General features: G+C 34.8%; 1 pseudogene; it reads left to right on the forward strand.

The window, feature by feature from the left end:
* Nucleotides 1-599: 599 nt before the first annotated feature.
* On the forward strand, nucleotides 600-21,731 carry LOC133789851 (subtilisin-like protease SBT2.2; annotated as a pseudogene).
* The last annotated feature ends 765 nt before the right edge of the window (nucleotides 21,732-22,496 follow it).

Consider the following 22,496-nt stretch of genomic DNA (forward strand, 5'->3'; position numbering starts at 1 on the left):
CGCGAGCTGCTAGAGCACACCACGCCAGAGGAGCACTCTCTCCATTCCGTTCAGCCACTGGAGTACACTGGGACAAGTCACGCTGGTACAAGTCACGGTGCTCTATCTCCCTCATGCGAGTCATGGTGGTATCTTCCCAGCAGAAGAAAGAACAACTTTTTGAGGTATTTGTGTTTTTCTTATTTACTATTTTTATCATTTAATTTTCTTGTATCTTTTTTGTTCTTATTTACTAATTTGTTTTAGCAAGGATATATAATGGAATTTGGATTGGAAAATCTGCAGGGATCATGACGAGGTGACCTTTGGTCTTGTAGCTTGACAAGACAAATGAGGGAGCTAAGAAATATGCCGAGTTTCTTCACCTTCGCAAGAGGAGATTCACAGATTTTGGTATGTGGTGTATAACTTAAAAATACCCAAGAAAGTTGCAAATTCTCCATGTACATTACTCCCCCCAACTATTAATTACCCTTCTCCTAACATCATCTTTGTTTACTCTCTCTCCCCTCTTTCTCTCTCTCTAGAAACAAGCAAAAGTGAACAAAAGGGTTCTTTTTTTTTCTCCACCATAAAGGGCTACACCACTTCATGTGTGGTTACTGAATGGGGTTTCAGTACTTTCATTTTACTGCCATGTTCGACCAGTAGAAAAGGGTATCTGGGTTCTTCGTGGTTCTGCCTCATTGGCATTAGCTCAAAGGGTCTGCAAATAGTGGATGTGGGTTTTTGAGGAGTTGAACTTAGAAAGCACTTTTAGTACAAATCTTGGAGTTGTGTTTAGTTCCTTACTGGGATTTTGTGGTGTGGTCTCGAAATGAGGAGCATTTATGGAGTTTATTTGATTGTAGTAATTTGTTTTGGGATGTATATTAGTACGTTTTGTCAGGAGGATTCGACTGAAGACATTACAACTATTTATATTGTTACTCTTAAAGAAGCTCAAGCTACTGCTCATTACTATAATGAGATGAGAAGTGTAAATCATAGTTCCAAACACGATGCTTATGGAAAGTTCGACGTTCATAAAAGAAGGTCATTTTCTTTCCTTCCTTTAATTTTAATTTTTAATTAATTTCTGAAATCTTATTTAAATTACTTGGAAGTTCAAGAAAGTTTTTGTTTTTAAAAAAAAGAAGATTTATTTATTTTACTTCCATTTTGTGTTTTCTTCGTTTTAGTTCGAGAATTTGCGGATATGGAGGTTTTTATTTTGTTGTCCAAAAACAATTTTCATGAAAAGAAAAATTAGGTTTATTTGGTGTTGTATATATATATATTTATATATATTGAATTTCCGTTTTGCTCCTTAAAATGGTTCCTCAAGTACACGCAACAGAAGTTAGTACACATGAATCATCGTAGGATGTCTCGGGTTTGTGTTACATTTGGATTAAAAAAAGTATAACTGTGTGAACATTGGTAGTTAGTTACTGTTTTCTACTTGAAAGTGGCTTTGTACATTACTTGAGTATCTTACTTGTGTTCCTTCTGGTGAACTTTCTAAGGAATTTGTCTCGCATAAAACATGTTTAAACTTGTATTCATATATTGTGTATTTTTCCCAACATATTAATCATTGTATGATGTAGTAGTCTTCGAGTATAGTAGTGACTAAAGAACAGTGTGGATGATCATTTTTTTTGTCCTTGTTGGATCTGTCCTTTTATTTGCTTGCATTTTTTGAGTCACTATGCATCTCTTTCGAAGATGTTTTGAATGTCTTGTTTTAGATTTAGAAATATTTTAAGAACGGATAGACGCTATGGTTCTTATATTGCATGAGTTCATGATTCATTATTGAGAAGGACTTTGAAAGGGGAAAAGTATTTGAAGCTGTACAGTTACCATTACTTGATTAATGGATTTGCTGTGTATGTTACGCCACTGCAGGTATTATATCATTCAAATACAATTAACACCATTGTACCTATTATTGTTTTACTGTTAAAGTTAGTGCTGTCTGGTCTTTTCATATTGGTCATATAAGAATGTTTGATTTGTCTACATCATGTGTTAAAAAAGGCAGATAAGCTTTCAAGGAGAAGAGAAGTGGCTAATGTGGTTATGGATTTCTCGGTTAGAACAACAACTACCCATACTCCTCAGTTTTTGGGTTTGCAACATGTAATGACCCAACTACTCTAGACTTTGGACCATTAATGACTACTATACATAGACACTAATTTTTAATAAAACTTACAAGTGAAATAATCATAACTTCATTAAAATTGGAAAAAAAACAAGTGTTAAACTACATAAAATTTAAAGTAGGATATGGGATCCCATTGTTTTTAAAAGAAAAATATAACATAATTTTAAATAACATGGATTACATAATAAAGTGCGGAAAAATACATATAAAATTTAAAGAGACTTCATCCTCGAATCGAACTCTCGGTCCATCGATTCCATCCCGCCTCAATACACATCCCCAAGCTTCCAAGAACCTTTCCCGCCACCAAAGCTATTTTCCTGCACATATTAAACATAAAGGAATGAGCCTAATGCCCAGCAAGGAAAATCTAACACATAAATCATATACTTAATATTCATAACAACATATACTAAAACATATCATAACATATGTCACATATACTATAATGACCATTATTACTAGGGGTCCCATAAACAAAACAAGTCATATGCCCATTAGATTTGTGGGGCTTGCTAGCTAAGCAAGTCATATGCACATAAATTTATTGGGGCTTGTTAGTTGTACAGGTCATATGCCCAAGGGTACAAATATACATAACACACAAATCATAAGTTAACATAACACATAAATCATAAGATAACATATGGCATAACACATAATATCCTATCCTATTTTCCTTACCAAAAGTACCGGGATATGAGAACAGGTTTGGGACTTTGGAACACTCCTAAAAACCATAAATGAAAGGGTGAGTATACTGAAGAAAGAGGAATGAAAAGAATGGACGAACTATACCATCAAGAATATACTTACCAAAAACCTTATGTTCAAGATCCTAGATTTCCTATCCAAGAATAAAGAATAAAGTTAGGATGCTGAGTAGAAAACTATGAGAACTTAAGGAAAAAAAAAACCAAAATGAACTAGAGTTTGGAATACCTTGAATGCTTCTATGACCGATCTAAACCTTGAACCGAATTGTGCTATAAACCTCACTTCCCAAGTGTTTGGTAAGCTTATAATGATTAAGCTTATAATCCCCAACCCAAGTGTTTACACTCTCAAAAATAACCTAGCAGCTTGCAGCCTCTGAACTTAGCTTGAAGAATGAATAAATTGCTGGGTACTAGGTCCTATTTATAGAGTTCAAGAATGAAAAGATCTTCATTTAATTTGAATAAAATAATGGCTTTTTAATTGAAAAATATTTGAATTATCGTTCAGCAGAGGCTGAAGACTCGGTCAGAAAGATGCTGGACTTATCAAGAGGTTAAAGATTAAAAAGAGAAGGTTTTCAAAAACATTCAAAAATATACCAAAGGAGCCGATATATCGCCCCTTGTAGGAAATGTAACGACCTAGATTTTCAAGACTCGATAATGCAGAAATATAAATGTTTTCATTTAACAAAATGTCTCAAAAACCCATAGAAAAAAAAAACTTTTTAAAAAGTCGTATGGCCATACTTAACATTTAGTTACAAACATGTTTTATAAAGAGTAGAGTGAGCCTAGTTTAGGAAAATTACACAACATTTCCAAAAATAAAACGGCTTCCCAAAAGGTCGATCCACATGTACATTTGCAAGGAAGACTCCAGCACTCACTGCTCTGCCTTGCCCTTGCCCTTACCTACAACATGAAACAACTAGGTCAGCGAAAATGCTTAGTAAGATCAACTTTCAAACAAAGCATGTAGAGAATTAGGGTTCCGGACCCATCCGGACCCTACACAATCAATTTCAAGAACGCTAAAGCGTCCTGGCAAACTTATAGTCATGCCTGATAACCAAGGATAAATTAATTCATAACTAGATAAAAATCCTGCACTCAGAAAAATCCCAGAACAGGCAGATATATTATATCACAACTATATCTTATCAACAATTATATCCCTGCACTCAGAAAATCCCAGAGCAAGCAGATATATTATATCACCATATAATTCGAGACGAACGCTCGACAATTTCCAACAATTCAGGCGTAACGCGCCCTCCAACATAATTGCTAATCTGTAAAAGAGGACCGAGTCTCCACACTAAGATCTAGCCAATAAATATTCTCATCAAGGGTAACTATCATGTTACCTAGGGCATCGCTACTTATCCAAGAGTGTAATCCAATTTACACGGTTTTACTGAGACTTCTATGTTAATCAGTGGTGCTGGTGAGCAGTTTCCCCTAGGGTGTTCAGCCTCACTCAATCTTGGCAACCCCTAGTATCTCTAGGCACTCTCACTGAATGGCCAATATTCACGGCTGCTATTCGGGAATAACTTATCAGAGCACTTGCTCGGATTCTAACCGTCCAATGATTAAGTAAGCATGAGGGCCCCTAGGTCCCATTTATCTTGGCGCCCCTAGGTTTAACCAGCTTATCCTCATCTCATGGCCACTCGTCGCGGTAATGAACCGGACATAAATAAAATCAAGCAGTGTGACGGGGATCAACCGTCTAGGATATGACGGACATCTACCGTTCATATTTTCTAAATTAGCACTCACTAGACTAACGTCTCTAAGCAACTTTCTATGACAGCCTATATATGTGCATGTATCCCTATACTAACATACAAGACAATAATCATTTCATGTTGCAGCCATACAATATAAGTTGACTTACTTGGAGTCCTTAGCGCTCAGCAGGTTTTCACCCTCCAACGTTCAGTCCAGTTATGCTTAGCCAATACTGTAGTTATCCATACAGTATACTCGGATTAATTATGGCACTCATAATTCACTATTATTATTTTGGGCAGTTTGGTCATTTTAATAAAAGTCATTTGTAAGGATTTATAATCCTTATTTGGTTTTAAACCTATTAAGGAAAGTCATACAAAATATTCGAGACTAAACCCTAAGTCTCGGGGAAGCCTATCCTAAGGTCTCGATACCTAGGCTCGGGTATCACAATGGTATTTTCCCACAATCCGCTAAAAATCTTATTATTTCAAGATATCGCTATTAACCCGCACTTTCGACTAGTCAGTTAAAATATGTAAGATTTTAGCCGGTATTATATCCAGAAAATACTAATAAATTCCTTAATTATTTTTAAAGAAAATAAACTCTAAAATTTTCCTTTTATTTTTCTTAAGGTTTTAATATCTATAAACCGTTTTAAGAAAATTGCCTAATTTGTCTTAATTAGGAAAACCATTAAAAATTTCTCATCTTGACTAATTAATTTTCCAAAATCAATTAATCAATTTTACTTAATGGAAAAATAATTCATTTAATTATTTTCTCAAAATATAGGGTTTTAAACCCTCTTTTAATTTATTAACTATTAATAAATTAAATCTCTTATTTTTAGAAAGAATAAAAACTCTTTAATAAAAATAATTCATTTAAACTCAAAGGGGTAATTTTAGTGAAAATATGATTTCAAGACTTACCAATTTATAACTTGAAATAAGCAAAATTTTACTTTTTACCTTATGTTCCAAAATCTCATTTTTACACTAAGTGTGTAAATCCTATTTTTCACATTTTTGACTACATACTTCGTTAGTTCATAACTTGAAATTTACTTACCCAATTGTTACCAAAATTTTCCAATTCCATTTTTGTTATGCCATTTAGGTCTTTGTAAAATCTTAGGTCAAAATGAGCATTTTTGATTGGTGAAATCATTTTCCAACAATGAGGTAAAAATGACCTTATTTTCAAGTCTTTATTTTTTCCAAACTTTGACAGTTAATAACTTTCAAACCATTCAATATTTTCTTAAAAAAAATTTCAGTGGAATAATAGGTTATGCCAGCAATATGTCCACAAAATTTTAGAAAAAACTGGGTTCATTTGCCCTATACAGTGGCTGTCCAAACTTGGTTCCGAAAATAAGAATACGAAAAAACAGTTTTTTACCTAAACTTTGAAATAGCATAACTTACTCATTTCTAAACATTTTTTAGTGTTCCAAAAGCTCAATTTTATGTACTCAATCTCAAAAACATCACAGTACAATTTAATTTTAAAAAAATAATATACAGTGGCTGCTGGACTCCTTGGAAGTCACAGCTCAAAACATGTTTTGTTTTAGGGTATCCTACAAAACCCTTGGGGGTTTTGGTTCCCATTTTCAAAAATCAATTCACATGCATCATAAAAATTATTAAACAACTACCATAACCTTATTACATCACCAACAAGAAACTTTAAGCATTAAATATACAAAATAATGCTTAAAACTAAAAACCCTACAACAAAATCATCAAAAGTAAGCTTTTTACCTCTTTGGTGTTCTTGCTTAAGGTTTGGACCTTCCTATTAGTTTTGGCTCCTCCAAAACCTTTCAAAAACCCTAACCAACTTCCCCCAACAACATAGTTAATTAGCTATTTGAAACTCTATGCTTAAAACTTTACAAAAGGCTAGATTAGTGAAGCTTTACCTTAGGGAAAATACTTCCTAGACCAAGACTTAGCCTCCAACACTACAACAAAATAGGCATTTAATGGCTACATGGGGGAGACATTATAGACATTTAGTGTCTCCCCCTAGGGGAGACGTTGTTGCAGGAGCCATCTAAAGTGGCCCTATGATTACTCCCATGGGGAGACTTTACAGACATTTAACGTCTCCCCCTGGGAGTCATCATAGGGTGTACACGTACACCCTATGATGACCCCCAGGGGGAGACGTTAATTGTCTACAAAGTCTCCCCATGGGAGACGTTGAAGGTACTTAGGACGTCTCCCATGGGGAGACTTTGTAGACATTCAACGTCTCCCCCTGGAAGTCATCATAGGTTTTTGTATTTTAAAAAAAAACAATAATTAAATAATTATTTTCAGTATATTAATTAATAGAATTAAATATATTAATTTTTTTGAAATAGAATTAAATATATTATTTTTTTAAAATATATTAATTTAAAAATCTAAATTATATGCAAATTTAAATTGTGAATTTTCATTAATAAAACATAAATGTGTATATAATATGTTTTTGCTAACTAAATATACAAAAATGTAATATTTTTGTTAAACATAAAAAATTAACCAATATTACTCTAGCTAGCTAGACATATAGTAAGAAATAAGAAGTAAAAAAAAACCTAATATGTGGGACGATGACTTTGAATTATTGGTAGCATATGGTTCGCCCAGTGTTGTCGCATTTCATTAATCTGTGCTGGTGTATATGGCGTAGTGTTTAGCTACAAAAAAAATATAAAGTAAAATATATTAGTTAATTATTATTTAATTATATATACTTTATTAATTAATAAATTGTTAACTTTGTATAAATTTATATACATACCTATTTCTTCAAGTAACGTCCAGGTCGTGGATGTTCAATGTAATCCTTCAACATCCTCATCACATAATATCCAAATGCCACATTGTCTGATTGGTGTGGACACTAATATTTAAATAAAAATACTTAATATAAATAATATTAGTAAAATTCAACTATAGATTTTCAAAATAATTGAAGTTGTAGTTAGTTACTTTAGGTTGCACAATTTCTATATTATTTGGAATCTCGGGATGTTTTGGTAGACTAGTCAGAAAAATGTTGACCTTGTTTTTATATTCAACGGATAACATATTCTCTGACATCCATTTTCTATCTATATCATCTCCTATGTTTATGGAAAATTAAACCAAAAAAAAAAACTAAATAAGCATACGAAAAATTGGGCAGCATTTTCCCTATATTAGTAACCTAACCATCTGTCAATCTAATCAAATCCAATCGAATAAGCACAACACAATACAAATATAATAATAGAATAATAAAATACATAATTCTAGACAAAATCGAGCAGCATTTCTCCTATAATAGTGATCTAACCATCTGTGAACAACAAGTCAAAAAATTCAAACAACACATAATAAGTTTCTTCCTTATAGCTCCGCAGCACACAAACAAATTTTCCAGAACCTACTTCACTAAAACACACAGTTCTCAACCTTCTGTTATCACCGAAACACACAATTTTAATCTCAGAACCTACTTCACTATGGATGAATATTTAAGATATTTAAACCCCTCTAACAAAAGTTTAATAATACTAAAACAAGAAAGAATATAATGTATGTACCACTTGCAATTAATAGTCCTTGCTAGCAAATTTACTTCACTTTGCAAAGAGCGCACTTTGCTATTAAATTCACAACCTACAAAACTAAATTAATTAATAAATAAAATATTACTAAACAAACTTCACTAAATAATTATATTAACAATAACTTATTATTGAAATTTTAGAAACTTAAAAAACTCAAATGTGTGTTTGAAATCGAAAATTTGAGGCAAAAATCTCATAAAAATCTCTGTTAAAACCACAACTTAAAAATTTAAATTAATTAATTAATAAAAGATTATTAAATCAATAAAATAACATAACTATATATAAATAACCTACTTAAATTTTAATAAAGATTACAAATATATGTAATTTTCTAATTAAATAATAAATATAAATTAAAAAAATTATAAGCATTATAAACTTGAATTACTATTTTGTATGTAAAATTAAATTTAAATTATTTTTCTAATTTTAGACAATTATTAAATACATTTTAGCAAAACATATTTACATATATATACTTAACAAACATTAAAAATTAATTAAAAAATGTATAATTTTCGGATTAAATAGTAATAAAAATTTAAAAATAGTAAATAATGTGGTATCATCTTAAAATTAAACAATATAGTATCTCAAATATACATAAAAACATTTTTCATACATTAAACTAATATTTCTAATAAAACCCACAAATCATATAAAAAAATAGACAAAAATAATTTTTTCTACCATTCTAACTATAATACATTGTTTAATCTTGAAATCCTACCTCAAATATGCTTTAAATCCACTTTGTTGAGCCAAAAATCACCCAAAACCGCAACTCATAAACCCTAAAATCCCAATATCAATTTCTTAATAAGTAGAGACAATAAGCATGAAAATTATCCTAACTATTATACAACACTAATAAATAATAAAAACTTACCTCAAATGAGTTTTTATAGCCTAAAATCGGCCAAAATCATCAAAAAAATGGCCTTGAAATGGCCCAGAAAATCGCCCTTCTCCGCCTCTGGTTCGTGCACTCGGGGAAGAAGAAAGAAAGGCTGAATATATATATATATTAGGCCAAACATTTAACGTCTTCCCTGGGAAGACGTGCCAGACATCTAACGTCTCCCTTGGGGAGACGTCCCATGTGGCACGTCTCCCCAGGGGAGACGTTAGATGTCTGGCACGTCTTCCCAGGGGAGACGTTAGATGTCTGACACGTCTTCCCAGGGGAGACGTCACATGCTCTTACATGTCTGATATTTTATAAATAAATAATTTTATATTAATATTTTTAAATTAACGTCTCTCACCACTTTTAATGACTTACCTTGGTAGTCATCAACAAAAACTTTTAATGACTTACACCATTAGACTTTAAATATCCCTGAATACTTTTAATGACTTACACCATTGGTGTAAGTCATTATAGAGAGTCATTAAAAGTGAAAATTGTTGTAGTGCAAGTTTTCCTTGGTGTTCTTGAGGTTGAATATTGAGGGAACACTTTGAGAGGTCTTCAAAAATCAGATGAGTGAATGAGAGAGGGAGAGTGGTCGGTTCTTAGAGTTAGAATTGCTCACAAAACTCTTCAAAATATCACAAAGTACTTGAGTGCTTTTCTACCCACTTGCCCACTTGACTTCTTCATTAAATGGGATTTAATCTTTATAAAATTGGGTTCACACCACTCTAAAATACCACATGGCCGGCCACCCTTTTAAATTTTATCTATGTTTTATATAATTTTTTTTTAAAAGGTTAATAAATGATTCATAAGAAGAAAAGTCCAAATTGGCTTTTGACACCTTTTTCACTCTTATTAAGTTTTAATCACCAAACATAACATTAATCAATTAAATTAAATGTCTCTCACATTTAATTTAATTAATCACATAATAAAATTTAACCTAAGGTCCATTCATGGAATAAAATTCCCCATTTCGGCAAAATTAGGCATTTAACACAAAATGCCTTAAAATTTCCATTTTCTTTTAGGTTTATTATTTTTGACCAAACTTTAACTTTTATGAATGTATTTTATGCCCAAAATGTAATTGCCATGATTTTTCATTTTATTTTCCGAGATTTTTACCCGATCAGGTCTTTTGTGTCGGTCTAGGACCGAAAGTCTTATCTTGACTTTTAAAATCACAAAATTCATATTTTGGCTAGCAATAACTCATGGAATACTTACAAACAAAATATAATATTATTTAAAATAATATTCTTAACCTGGGGGAAAAAATCCCGACCCAAGTCGTTTAAAGGTACCCGAAAACGTAGGACATTACAGGAAACATATCGCCTGGGCCAGCATGCCCGGGGCTCATCGAAGTGATCGTGCGAAGTTTCGTGTTTTTCGTATCCCAGTACTGCGATATGTCGCCCCCTATAGCTGCAATATATCGGCATACGCTGAATATTTAAACACGAAATTGCACATTTTCAGCTTAATTTGAATTGAGTAAACAACCTTGACTAAGTTCTCTAACGTTTTCAAAGCTGCTGACAGACCCTAGGATATTCAAATATTACTCTTAATAAACTTATTCCTCAAAAATACTTAATTATCATTAAACATACACAAGACAAGTGTTATTATCTTATTGGGTCTATCTAAACCTTATAATATAATAAATATCACCATAAATATCAGTCATATTAATCAAACCTTAGGTTATAATTAATATTCTTAAACTATAGGTTAAACTTAAAAAATATACAAGTGTTACTGCGAGTGTCCAATTAAATCCCGGTCTGAACCAAAGTCTACAGTCATAAAAATACTACTACTATTACTATTATACGACTATCTAACTAGCTAAGTAAAGTTCTTGGACTCTACAATTCTCCCCTACTAAAAAGAATTTCATCCTCGTAATTTACTTACAAAATAACTTCGGATACCGGCCTTGCATGTCCTCCTCCAACTCCCACGTTGCCTCTCGTTTAGAACTATTATTCCATAAGACTTTGACTATAGGAATGCTATTGGACCGTAACTGCTTCACCCCCTATCCAGGATGCTAACCAGTTGTTCCTCGTAACTCAAGTCTTTCTGGAGTGTTATCGTATCGTACTTGAGGACGTGAGATGGGTCTGACACATACTTGTGTAGCATCGAGATGTGGAACACGTTGTGACTATCTGCTAGTGTTGGCGGTAGGGCTAGTCTATATGCAACTGCTCCCACTTTGTCCAATATCTCAAAATGACCTATAAATCGGGGACTAAGTTTGCCTTTCTTCCCAAATCGCTTTACACTTTTCATAGGAGATATCTTCAAGAAGACTGGATCTCCGACTTTGAATTCCACATAGCGTCGCTTGGCATCCGCATAGCTTTTCTGACGGCTTTGAGCAGCAAGCATACGCTGTCTAATAAGCGTTACTGCTTCTTGAGCTTGTCCAACAGCTTCTGGACCTAGAAGCTGTCTTTCTCCTACCTCGTACCAGTGCAATGGTGATCGGCACCTTCTTCCATATAACAACTCATAAGGTGCCATCCTGATCGTTGACTGGTAGCTATTGTTGTAGGAGAACTCTATCAACGGCAAGTACTTATTCCATGATCCTCCGAAATCTAGTACACATGCGCGTAGCATATCTTCTAAAATCTGAATCGTATGCTCGGACTGCCCATCTGTCGGAGGATGAAAAGTTGTACTAAGACTTAACTTAGTACCCATAGCTTGTTGTAAACTTCCCCAAATTCTCGATGTAGATGTCTGCATATTGTTCTGCCGTATATGAAGTCTTAACATGCAGGAAATGAGCCGACTTGGTTAGTCTATCTATTACTATCCAAGCAAAATCATGCTGCTTATTCGTCTTTGGAAAACCTGTCACGAAGTCCATGGCTATATCGTCCCACTTCCATTCTGGTACGCTAAACGATTGCAATAAACCTGCACGCCGCTGATGCTCTGCTTTCACTTGCTGGAATACAAGACACTTGGACACAAACTCTGTTATGTCCTTCTTCATTCCTGGCCACCAATAGATTACCTTGATGTCATGAGTCATCTTGGTAGACCCTGGGTGAACTGAGTACGGGGTACTGTGCGCTTCTTCTAGAATCATATTTTTAATACTTTGATCATTTAGCACGCATACCCGATCCTTATATCTCAATAAACCTTGACTAGATATTGAGAAATCTGTGGTCTTGCCTTCTCGGACTGCATCCATATGTGCTGCTAGTGAATCGTCATGTCCCTGACCAATCCGTATGTCTTCTAGCAGATTCGACTGGATAGACAAGTTAGCCAGCTTGCCAACAACTACTTATATTCCGGCACTGATCAGCTCCTGCTGTAGTGGCTTTTCTATTCCGGCTAAAGCTGCTAAATTTCCATAACTTTTCCTACTAAGCGCATCGGCAACTACGTTTGCCTTCCCCGGGTGGTATAAGATTTCGCAGTCGTAATCCTTTACTAACTCTAACCACCTGCGCTGCCTCATGTTGAGCTCCTTCTGAGTAAAGAATTATTTTAAACTCTTATGGTCCGTATAAATCTCGCACCGTTCTCCGTAAAGATAATGGTGCTAGATTTTCAACGCAAAGACCACTGCTGCCAACTCCATATCGTGAGTTGGATAGCCCTGCTCATACTCCTTCAACTGTCGTGAGGCGTAGGCTATCACCTTATCATTTTGCATCAGCACGCAACCCAATCCTTGCTTTGATGCATCGCAGTAAACTATGAACTTATCGTTGGGTGTCGGTACACAGAGTACTGGTGCTGAGCAAAGCTTATCCTTAAGCAACTGGAAGCTTTCTTCACATCTATCATTCCAGTTGAATCTTTGTTGTTTCCGGGTCAGGTTGGTGAGCGGAGTGGCTATCTTAGAAAAGCTCTCTACGAACCTCCTATAATAACCTGCTAACCCTAGAAAGCTTCTTATTTCTGATGTGTTCTTTGGTCTTGGCCAATACTTCACGGCCTCTACCTTTGATGGGTCTACAGGAACTTCATCTTTGGATATAATGTGCCCGAGCAACGCCACTTGCGAAAGCCAAAACTCGCATTTCTTGAACTTGGCGTAGAGTTGATGCTCCTTCAGTCGCGACAAAATCAACCTCAAATGTTCCTCGTGCTCTACTTCATCCTTAGAGTATACTAAGATGTCGTCGATGAACACTACGACAAATTTATCTAAGTAGTCTTTGAAGACCCTCTTCATCAAGTCCATAAATTCGGCTGGTGCGTTAGTAAGACCAAAGGACATAACCAAGAACTCGTAATGTCCATAACGAGTTCTAAAGGCTGTCTTAGGAATATCCTCTCCCTTTACCTTAAGTTGATGATACCTGGACCGTAAATCGATCTTTGAAAATACAGTCGCGCCTTGAAGTTGATCAAACAAGTAATCGATCCGGGGTAGCGGGTATTTGTTCTTAATTGTTACCTTGTTCAGCTCGTGATAGTCTATGCACATCCGCATGCTCCCATCATTTTTCTTCACGAATAGCACCGGTGCTCCCCATGGTGAATGGCTCGGCCTAATAAAACCCAAGTCTAGGAGTTCTTGTAGCTGCGTCTTTAACTCCTTGAGTTCCGTAGGTGCCATCCGGTATGGTGCCTTAGAGATAGGCTCGGTGCCCGATACTAATTCTATCGTGAATTCAATTTCTCGAGTTGGCGGCAATCCTGGCAAGTCATCAGGAAATACCTCTGGAAATTCTCTTACAATACGGACATCTCCAACCTTAAGTGGTGTCTCCTTTACCACATCTGTGATGCTGGCTAAGAACGCTTGACATCCTTTTTCCATCATTCTTTGAGCTTTAAGAGATGATACTAACGGGGTGCGTAATCTTGAAGCTTGTCCCATGAAGCATAATTTCTGGCCATCAGGAGTCTCGAACATCACCTTCTTGCATTTCCATTCGATGGTTGCGCCATGCCGTGCTAGCTAGTCCATACCTAGTATTATGTCAAAGTCCTTGATCACCAATTCAATCAGGTCTCCTTCTAGTTCTACGTCCTCAATCTTGATGGGTACACCTCGTACTATCCGTAATATAGAACTACTTTGCTTGAAGGCAACTCGGTTACAAACCTAGTTCTAAATCTTTCACAGGTTTTGTCTAATTTTAATATCATTCCTAACGAGATATACGAATGAGTGGCTCCCGAATCAAATAATACAGAGCATATGTTATTGAGGATAGAAACCTGACCTGTGACCACATTATTGCTAGCATTAGCCTCTCCTTGGGTTAAGGTAAAAACCCTAGCAGGAACCATCTTGTCGTCTTTCTTTCCTTCTGGCTGACGCTGAGGACAATCTCTTTTCTGGTGTCCTTCCTGACCACAGTTAAAACATTCCTTGGTGTTTGCGCAGCATTCTCCAGGATGTTTCTTCTGATACTTAGCACATGGCGGGTATTCCACGTAACCCGGCCTATTTCCCCCTTTATTTGTTCGTGCCCTCGGTCGAAGTCTTCTAACGAACTTGTCACCCTCAGAAAATCGGTTGGAACCATCTCAGATGCAAACTTAACTAGGCGGTCAAACTGACGAGCATATTCTGCCATTGATAAACTACCTTGCTTCAAGTTTGCAAACTCCTCAACTCTCATAGCGAGTACAGCCGAATTAAAATACTTCTTGTGGAACAGCTCCACAAATCGAGTCCATGTCATGGTGGCAACATCATACGATTGCTGGACCAAGTCCCACCATATCCTGGCATCCTTCTTGAGCAATGATGAGACGCAGGATATACGGTCTGCATTACTGAGATTCATGTGCGTCAGAATTGGCTCCACGTTCCTTTGCCACTCTTCTGCCTCAAAGGGGACTGTAGTCCCTTCGAAGTTTGGAGCGTGCTGTTTGCGGAACCTCTCATACACTGGCTCCATGTGCTGTACTGGTTACGACGCGTAGTTCGCCACTGGCCATCCCCCATATGGACCAACTTGTTGGGGTGCTGAGGCCATTTGCTGTGGCTGCGGCTGAGGCTGAGGCGGAGACTGAGTCTAGGGCTGAGCCTGTTCTCGTTGCTGCTACAAAAGTTCCTCGACTTGTTGTCGCAGTCTAGCGATCTCCGCAGTGTTGTCAGCTGGCGGTGCCGGCACGTTGTGGCTAGCAATAGCACGCACTCCCCTTCTGCGAACTGGAGGGGCTTCATTGTTCGCTGGAACAATGTTGGAGGCGTTTCTGTTGGTGCGTGCAGATCTTCGGAGCGACATCGTAGTAGAGTTCTAACAGTTGAAAGAAACATGTTAGAACTTTACCTAATAGGCTCTAAGGCAAAACTTATTCTAAAACAAACATATCTCAGACTTATTGATTATGACTTCTTATGAAAATTTTATAAGTCTTCTTTATTATTTAGAGTGGGTTTCTATACTTAGAAAAACAAGTCATCTTTATTTTTCTAAGTTTGTTTCTGATCATCCTATATGACTTAATTCTCAGGCTCGAAACTCATCTTTGTTCCAAAGTTAACCATATTGAGGGAGGGCTGGGATCAATAAAATCGTTCCCACTACTATGGCCCCCTAACTCTCAATATAGAAACTTGGTTCATTGATTTGTATCCACCCTCACCGAACTTAGTCATTATTTAGTTTATTTATTATTTATTAAGATTTCGAAAAAAATCAAACTCATACATGATAACAAAATAACTTGATATTAATTTGGAAAATAGTTTTTTTCACTTATTACAACCATAAAACAAACAATAAATAAAACAAACACTGAAAACTAACTATTCTAAAAATCAGGATCTTCTACATTCGATCCTTCATCTAGCTCTTCATAATCTTCATTATCATGTGCCTCAAAATGTCCTCTAGGAAGGTTTGTAAAAATCCTATGTTTTTGCTCATTTGTAAACTGAAATTCTGATTTTGCAGTGAACCTAACTAAGAGAAAGTAATATCGCATTGCTACTGGCAGTTCATCTTCATCATCCATTGTTTCCCATATCTCCTCTAAGGCTGCAATTATGGGATGAAAATCTCTAAATAGTCTAATTACTAAAATGTATTGTTCAGTTGCTCTCATCATGATTTGCTTAGACTCTTGAAGGTGACCTATTTCTTTGTGGAACAAAAGCAGTCTTCGAGTGATTCTCTCAAGTGCTCCTACGGTGTTTCTTGGTTCTCTTATTCTTTTTAAAGCCTTAATGGCTCGGATATCCTCACTGGTTAATGCTCGATTCATACTTAACTGAAAATATAAATGCTAAAATCGTTAGCTATACATATAAGCATAATAACTATAATTTAAATACTTACTTGGCGGTCAGATTCGAAGCTTTGAGTGTGTGTATCGAGGAGAACTTCATGCGAATGAACCATTGCTTTGATACCAACTGTAATGACCCAACTACTCTAGACTTTGGACCATTAATGACTACTATACATAGACACTAATTTTTAATAAAACTTACAAGTGAAATAATCATAACTTCATTAAAACTGGAAAAAAAACAAGTGTTAAACTACATAAAATTTAAAGTAGAATATGGGATCCCATTTTTTTTAAAAGAAAAACTTAAATTTTAAATAACATGGATTACATAATAAAGTGCGGAAAAATACATATAAAATTTAAAGAGACTTCATCCTCGAATCGAACTCTCAGTCCATCGATTCCATCCCACCTCAATACACATCCCCAAGCTTCCAAGAACCTTTCCTGCCACCAAAGCTATTTTCCTACACATATTAAACATAAAGGAATGAGCCTAATGCCCAGCAAGGAAAATCTAACACATAAATCATATACATAATATTCATATCAACATATACTAAAACATATCATAACATATGTCACATATACTATAATGGCCATTATTACTTGGGGTCCCATAAACAAAACAAGTCATATGCCCATAAATTTATTGGGGCTTGTTAGTTGTACAGGTCATATGCCCAAGTCTACAAACATACATAACACACAAATCATAAGTTAACATAACACATAAATCATAAGATAACATATGGCATAACACATAATATCCTATCCTATTTTCCTTACCAAAAGTACCGGGATATGAGAACAGGTTTGGGACTTTGGAACACTCCTAAAAACCATAAATGAAAGGGTGAGTATACTGAAGAAAGAGGAATGAAAAGAATGGACGAACTATACCATCAAGAATATACTTACCAAAAACCTTATGTTCAAGATCTTAGATTTCCTATCCAAGAATAAAGAATAAAGTTAGGATGCTGAGTAGAAAACTATGAGAACTTAAGGAAAACAAAACCAAAATGAACTAGAGTTTGGAATACCTTGAATGCTTCTATGACCGATCTAAACCTTGAACCGAAATGTGCTATAAACCTTACTTCCCAAGTGTTTGGTAAGCTTATAATGATTAAGCTTATAATCCCCAACCCAAGTGTTTACACTCTCAAAAATAACCTAGCAGCTTGCAGCCTCTTAACTTAGCTTGAAGAATGAATAAATGGCTGGGTACTAGGTCCTATTTATAGAGTTCAAGAATGAATAGATCTTCATTTAACTTGAATAAAATAATGGCTTTTTAATTGAAAAATACTTGAATTATCGTTCAGCAGAGGCTAAAGACACGGTCAGAAAGATGCTGGACTTATCAAGAGGTTAAAGATTAAAAATAGAAGGTTTTCAAAAACATTCAAAAATATACCAAAGGAGCTGATATATCACCCATTGTAGGCGATATATCGCCTGGGCCAGCATGCCCGAGGCTCGTCGAAGTGATCGTGCGATGTTTCGTGTTTTTCGTATCCCCGTACTGCGATATGTCGCCCCTATAGCTGTGATATATCGGCATATGCTGAATATTTAAACACCAAATTGCACATTTTTAACTTAATTTGAATTGAGTAAACAACCTTGAGTAAGTCCTCTAACGTTTTCAAAGCTGCTGACAGACCCTAGGATATTCAAATATTACTCTTAATAAACTTATTCCTCAAAAATACTTAATTATCATTAAACATACTCAAGACACGTGTTATTATCTTATTGGGTCTATCTAAACCTTATAATATAATAAATATCACCATTAATATCAGTCATATTAATCAAATCTTAGGTTATAATTAATATTCTTAAACTATAGGTTAAACTTAGAAAATCTACAAGTGTTACTACGAGTGTCCAATTAAATCCCAGTCTGAACCAAAGTCCACAGTCATAAAAATACTGCTACTATTACTATTATACTACTATCTAACTAGCTAAGTAAAGTTCTTGGACTCTACACCACAAGGGGCTTGGGCCTAACAAGGTGGATATGAATTTGCCGGGGAAGGAATTATAATTGGGTTTATTGATACTGGCATTGATCCAAATCACCTAAGTTTTGCAGATGAAACCGGTGATGGTCAATATCCAGTTCCTCACCATTTTTCAAGCATTTTTGAAGTTACTCCAGATTTTCCATCAGGTTCATGTAATAGGAAGCTTGTTGGGGCTCGTCATTTTGCAGCATCAGCTATAACCAGGGGAATCTTCAATGCATCTCAGGACTATGATTCACCATTTGATGGTGATGGCCATGGAACGTGAGTTTATGCGGCTTTTCTTAATATATAGTACTTAACTTTTCTGTCTTTGACCCTGTTTTGATTGTCTTTGCTTCATAATTGTAGCATTACTGGCTCTTCTTTTTCCTATCATGAGTTTTGAATCTAGGTTGTAGTCAGAATTTGTGAAATTTAACGTGTACATTTATCAATTTTCTAGAGAAAGAAAAAGGAAACAATGTTGTTCGGTTGAATTGATATCTGTATTATAGGTATGTATTGTAATAACTTTTTCTACGAGCCAAAGAAGATGCATAGAGGCTCTCTTAGGGGCGTCAGAAGATCTAGTTGATAAGTATAGTGTGTTAATGCTTTAGACTCAGGCAAAAGATAGTTTGTTAAGCAATAGCTAGTTGTGCTGACTGTTAGTTAGTTACAGCTATTTGTCACTGATACTAGCGTTAGTTACAGAGTTTGTTAGAGTTAGTTTTGTCAAGCTTAATTATTTTATATAAACTCTCTTGTATCTGTAATTATTTATTCAATACAGAAATCACTTTTCACACTCCCAAATCTCTCAATTTGTCTATCATTTACAGAGATGACCTTTGAATTTAGCTCATGGGGGTGCTTTTATATTTTCAAATTTTCATTGGAGCTTTGTCATATATTTACCTATTAAAAGAAAATTTTAAAAAGGAAAGAAAAAAAACTGCCAATGAGCTGGCTCTGTGCTTGGCCAAGTGTTGTTTTTATTACTTAAACGGAAACTAAATTTTTTCATTATTAGTAGTATAATTGATATTTTTATTGTTGCTATATTATTGTCTTTTGTCTATTTCCCAAGTTGGGCATGCACCACACCAAGTCTCCATTTAGATAATGCACAAACATTTAGATATTGATACACAATTGTTTGTTCATTCATATTTCTGTTAGATAAAGCACAAACACTGCCAGTAGATTCATTTGAATGTAAAGGATAATTATATAAATCTTGAAATGACATACTCGATGAGAAAGGTAAATATATGTATATAAAATACACAAATATTTTAGATGATTTGAGGAAAAAATCTACAGCAATTTTTCTTTCCCCTATTGCCTCTTTAACTCTTCAAGAGTCAGCTCATTGATCTTGATATAATGTACAGGCACACGACTTCTGTTGCTGTAGGAAACCATGGGGTTCCAGTTGTGGTATCAAGGCATTGCTTTGGAAATGCAAGTGGGATGGCTCCTCGCTCACAGTAATTATCTAGATCTTTTTAGATATTCTAATGCATTCTGTATTTTTCTTTAAATATTTCGGGCAAGATATTCTGTATTAACTAATGTAAACTAATGTGTATCTTTCTTAGTGTTGCCGTTTACAAGGCATTGTACAAGAGCTTCGGAGGCTTTGCTGCAGATGTTGTTGCTGCAATAGACCAAGTATATAAAATTGATTTTTTATTATTTATTTTATCTACAACATTTATAGAACTAATTGTGCGACATGTGCTAGACAATAGGACAGTTTATATGATATAATTTGTCTTTTTTTTTTTTTGGTTTGTTTGTTTTAATTGTGGATCTTCAGCTCAGATGGTTGAAGTTACGCCCATACCTTATTTTTAACTTTATTAAGTTTATTCTCAGGCTGTTCAGGATGGGGTAGACATAATAAGCTTATCAATCACTCCAAACAGGAGTCCTCCTAGTATTGCAACATTTTTTAATCCAATAGACATGGCACTTTTATCAGCTGTGAAGGCTGGCATATTCGTTGTACAAGCAGCGGGAAACACTGGACCATCCAAAGAGTGTGTCTTCATTTAGTCCATGGATCTTCACAGTGGGTGCTGCTTCTCATGATAGGATCTAAAGTAACTCTATAGTCCTTGGCAACAATGTTACTATTCAAGGAGTTGGTCTTGCACGTAAGTTTTCCTTTGCAAATGCTTATTTTATTTCTTTTTAATATATCATGTAGGATTGTTACTTGACAATTTAGTTTCTTGCTTCATGTATGTACTTTATGATGTTGGTGAAAATTGGAAGTTAACATGGTTTGAGTTTGAGATATATCCTCTTAGGTTTAGTAATCACTAACTAGCTTCAAAGAAAACTATCTAGATTAGACAAGAAGGAAAGAAACAATCAAATCTATATAAGGATATTACAATATAATTTTATGTGAGAATTCTAGAGTTCAGATGTATAAATAAAGGTTATGATAATAATAAGTTATGCTTCTAAATATATCAGCAAGGGAGAACACATAAATTTAAAATTGATCAAAGCACTCCTCCTCTGTGACAGTAATTTAAAATTTAAGTTTTTTCACTTCACTTAAAATTTAAAGGGTCTCATGAGAGTAGTAGTGTTTGGTATTAGACCTTTCATAGATAATTTGATTCTTTTTTTTTCCATATAGATTAGACATGCTTATTTATGCATATTATTGTTCAGCAAACACTTTGTCTGTTTTGATTTCACTATCAATGGAGTAGTGATTTACACTATATTGATACATACACTATATTGATACACCTGATTATAGGTATAATTATGAATACCACAGTAAGTAGCTAGCCTTCTGATTGTTGAACCATGCTAGTTTTTGAACAATTCAAATTGCATTTGTGGTTCTCTTAGTATGGTGCACACATGTTTGGTTGCTACTAGTAGAGACTTTACTATATGATATGTTTGTTTGGATGGTGAATTTATGCAAAGGCTTCATCCTGCATGAATGATGATTCACATATAGGTTTGTGAGACTTGAAAGGGTACAATTCTTGCCACAAATAGAAGCATTGATTAATAATTTTTCAATCTTTTCTTCTGTTCAGGTGTTGTGGATCATTGAACTAAATGACGGCCTTTGATTCTCTGGTAGGTGTTTTAGATAAATGTTGCTCAAAAGGACTGGTATATTTGTTTTTTGGACATTCCAAATCTATGTTATCTTTCCATTTTTCTTGCAGGTTACTTTCCCGATCGCCCTGTCTCCTGACACTGTGTTGGCAGTCCACTTGTAAGAGGTACGACAATAGCTTTCATAATGTTGTGCTGCATTTCATTTCATTTTCTAGTGTTGAGTGTTGGTGATTGTAGATTTTTTACTTTTTAAAGCCCTGCAAGTGCCAAGGACTAAGGGCTTATTGAAAGCAGCAGACTTGGCACAGATGGACTTCAACAGAGGTGATGGGATTCACTGCAATAGAAAGGTTCATAAGTTGTTCTATTGGGTTAGATGGGGCTGTGGGATTTAATGGTTTTTTTCTGTCTCTAATCATTATTTTGTTAAATGGACTCTGTTTTTTCTTCTTCTGTATTTTAATGTTATTTTGGCTTCTACCCAGATAAAAAATGACAATGATGAGATACGGGGGCCACATGCTTCTCTGATTTCTTTGAGTTTCAATACATGGTATGTGTTTGAACTTTGAGGTCCTCATTTTTTGAGACGACAATACCTGTCAAAAACTGAGTTTGTTTTATTTTTAATTGAAATGAAATCAGTTTTTGGTTTTCACTTTGGCTTATATAAAATTATATTTATGAATATTTATATACATATATTATATAAGTATCCAATAATGATTTTTCTATGGTTACTTGCGAAGTGGGAAAGGAGTAATTTTAAATTGAAAGAAGAAGAAAATTTTGGTGGCTATATGAACTAGGAAAGTAATTTTTCTCCCTATTTTAGTATATATATATTTGAAGATTTTTATTTTTTTACTAATGGGTTTTTATTACATATTACATATTACATTGCTTTATTTTTATTTTTATTTCTTACATATCACGTATTACATTTCTAATA

The sequence above is a fragment of the Humulus lupulus genome, chromosome 7 (genome assembly GCF_963169125.1).
Source record: "Humulus lupulus chromosome 7, drHumLupu1.1, whole genome shotgun sequence".
Taxonomy (NCBI): domain Eukaryota; kingdom Viridiplantae; phylum Streptophyta; class Magnoliopsida; order Rosales; family Cannabaceae; genus Humulus; species Humulus lupulus.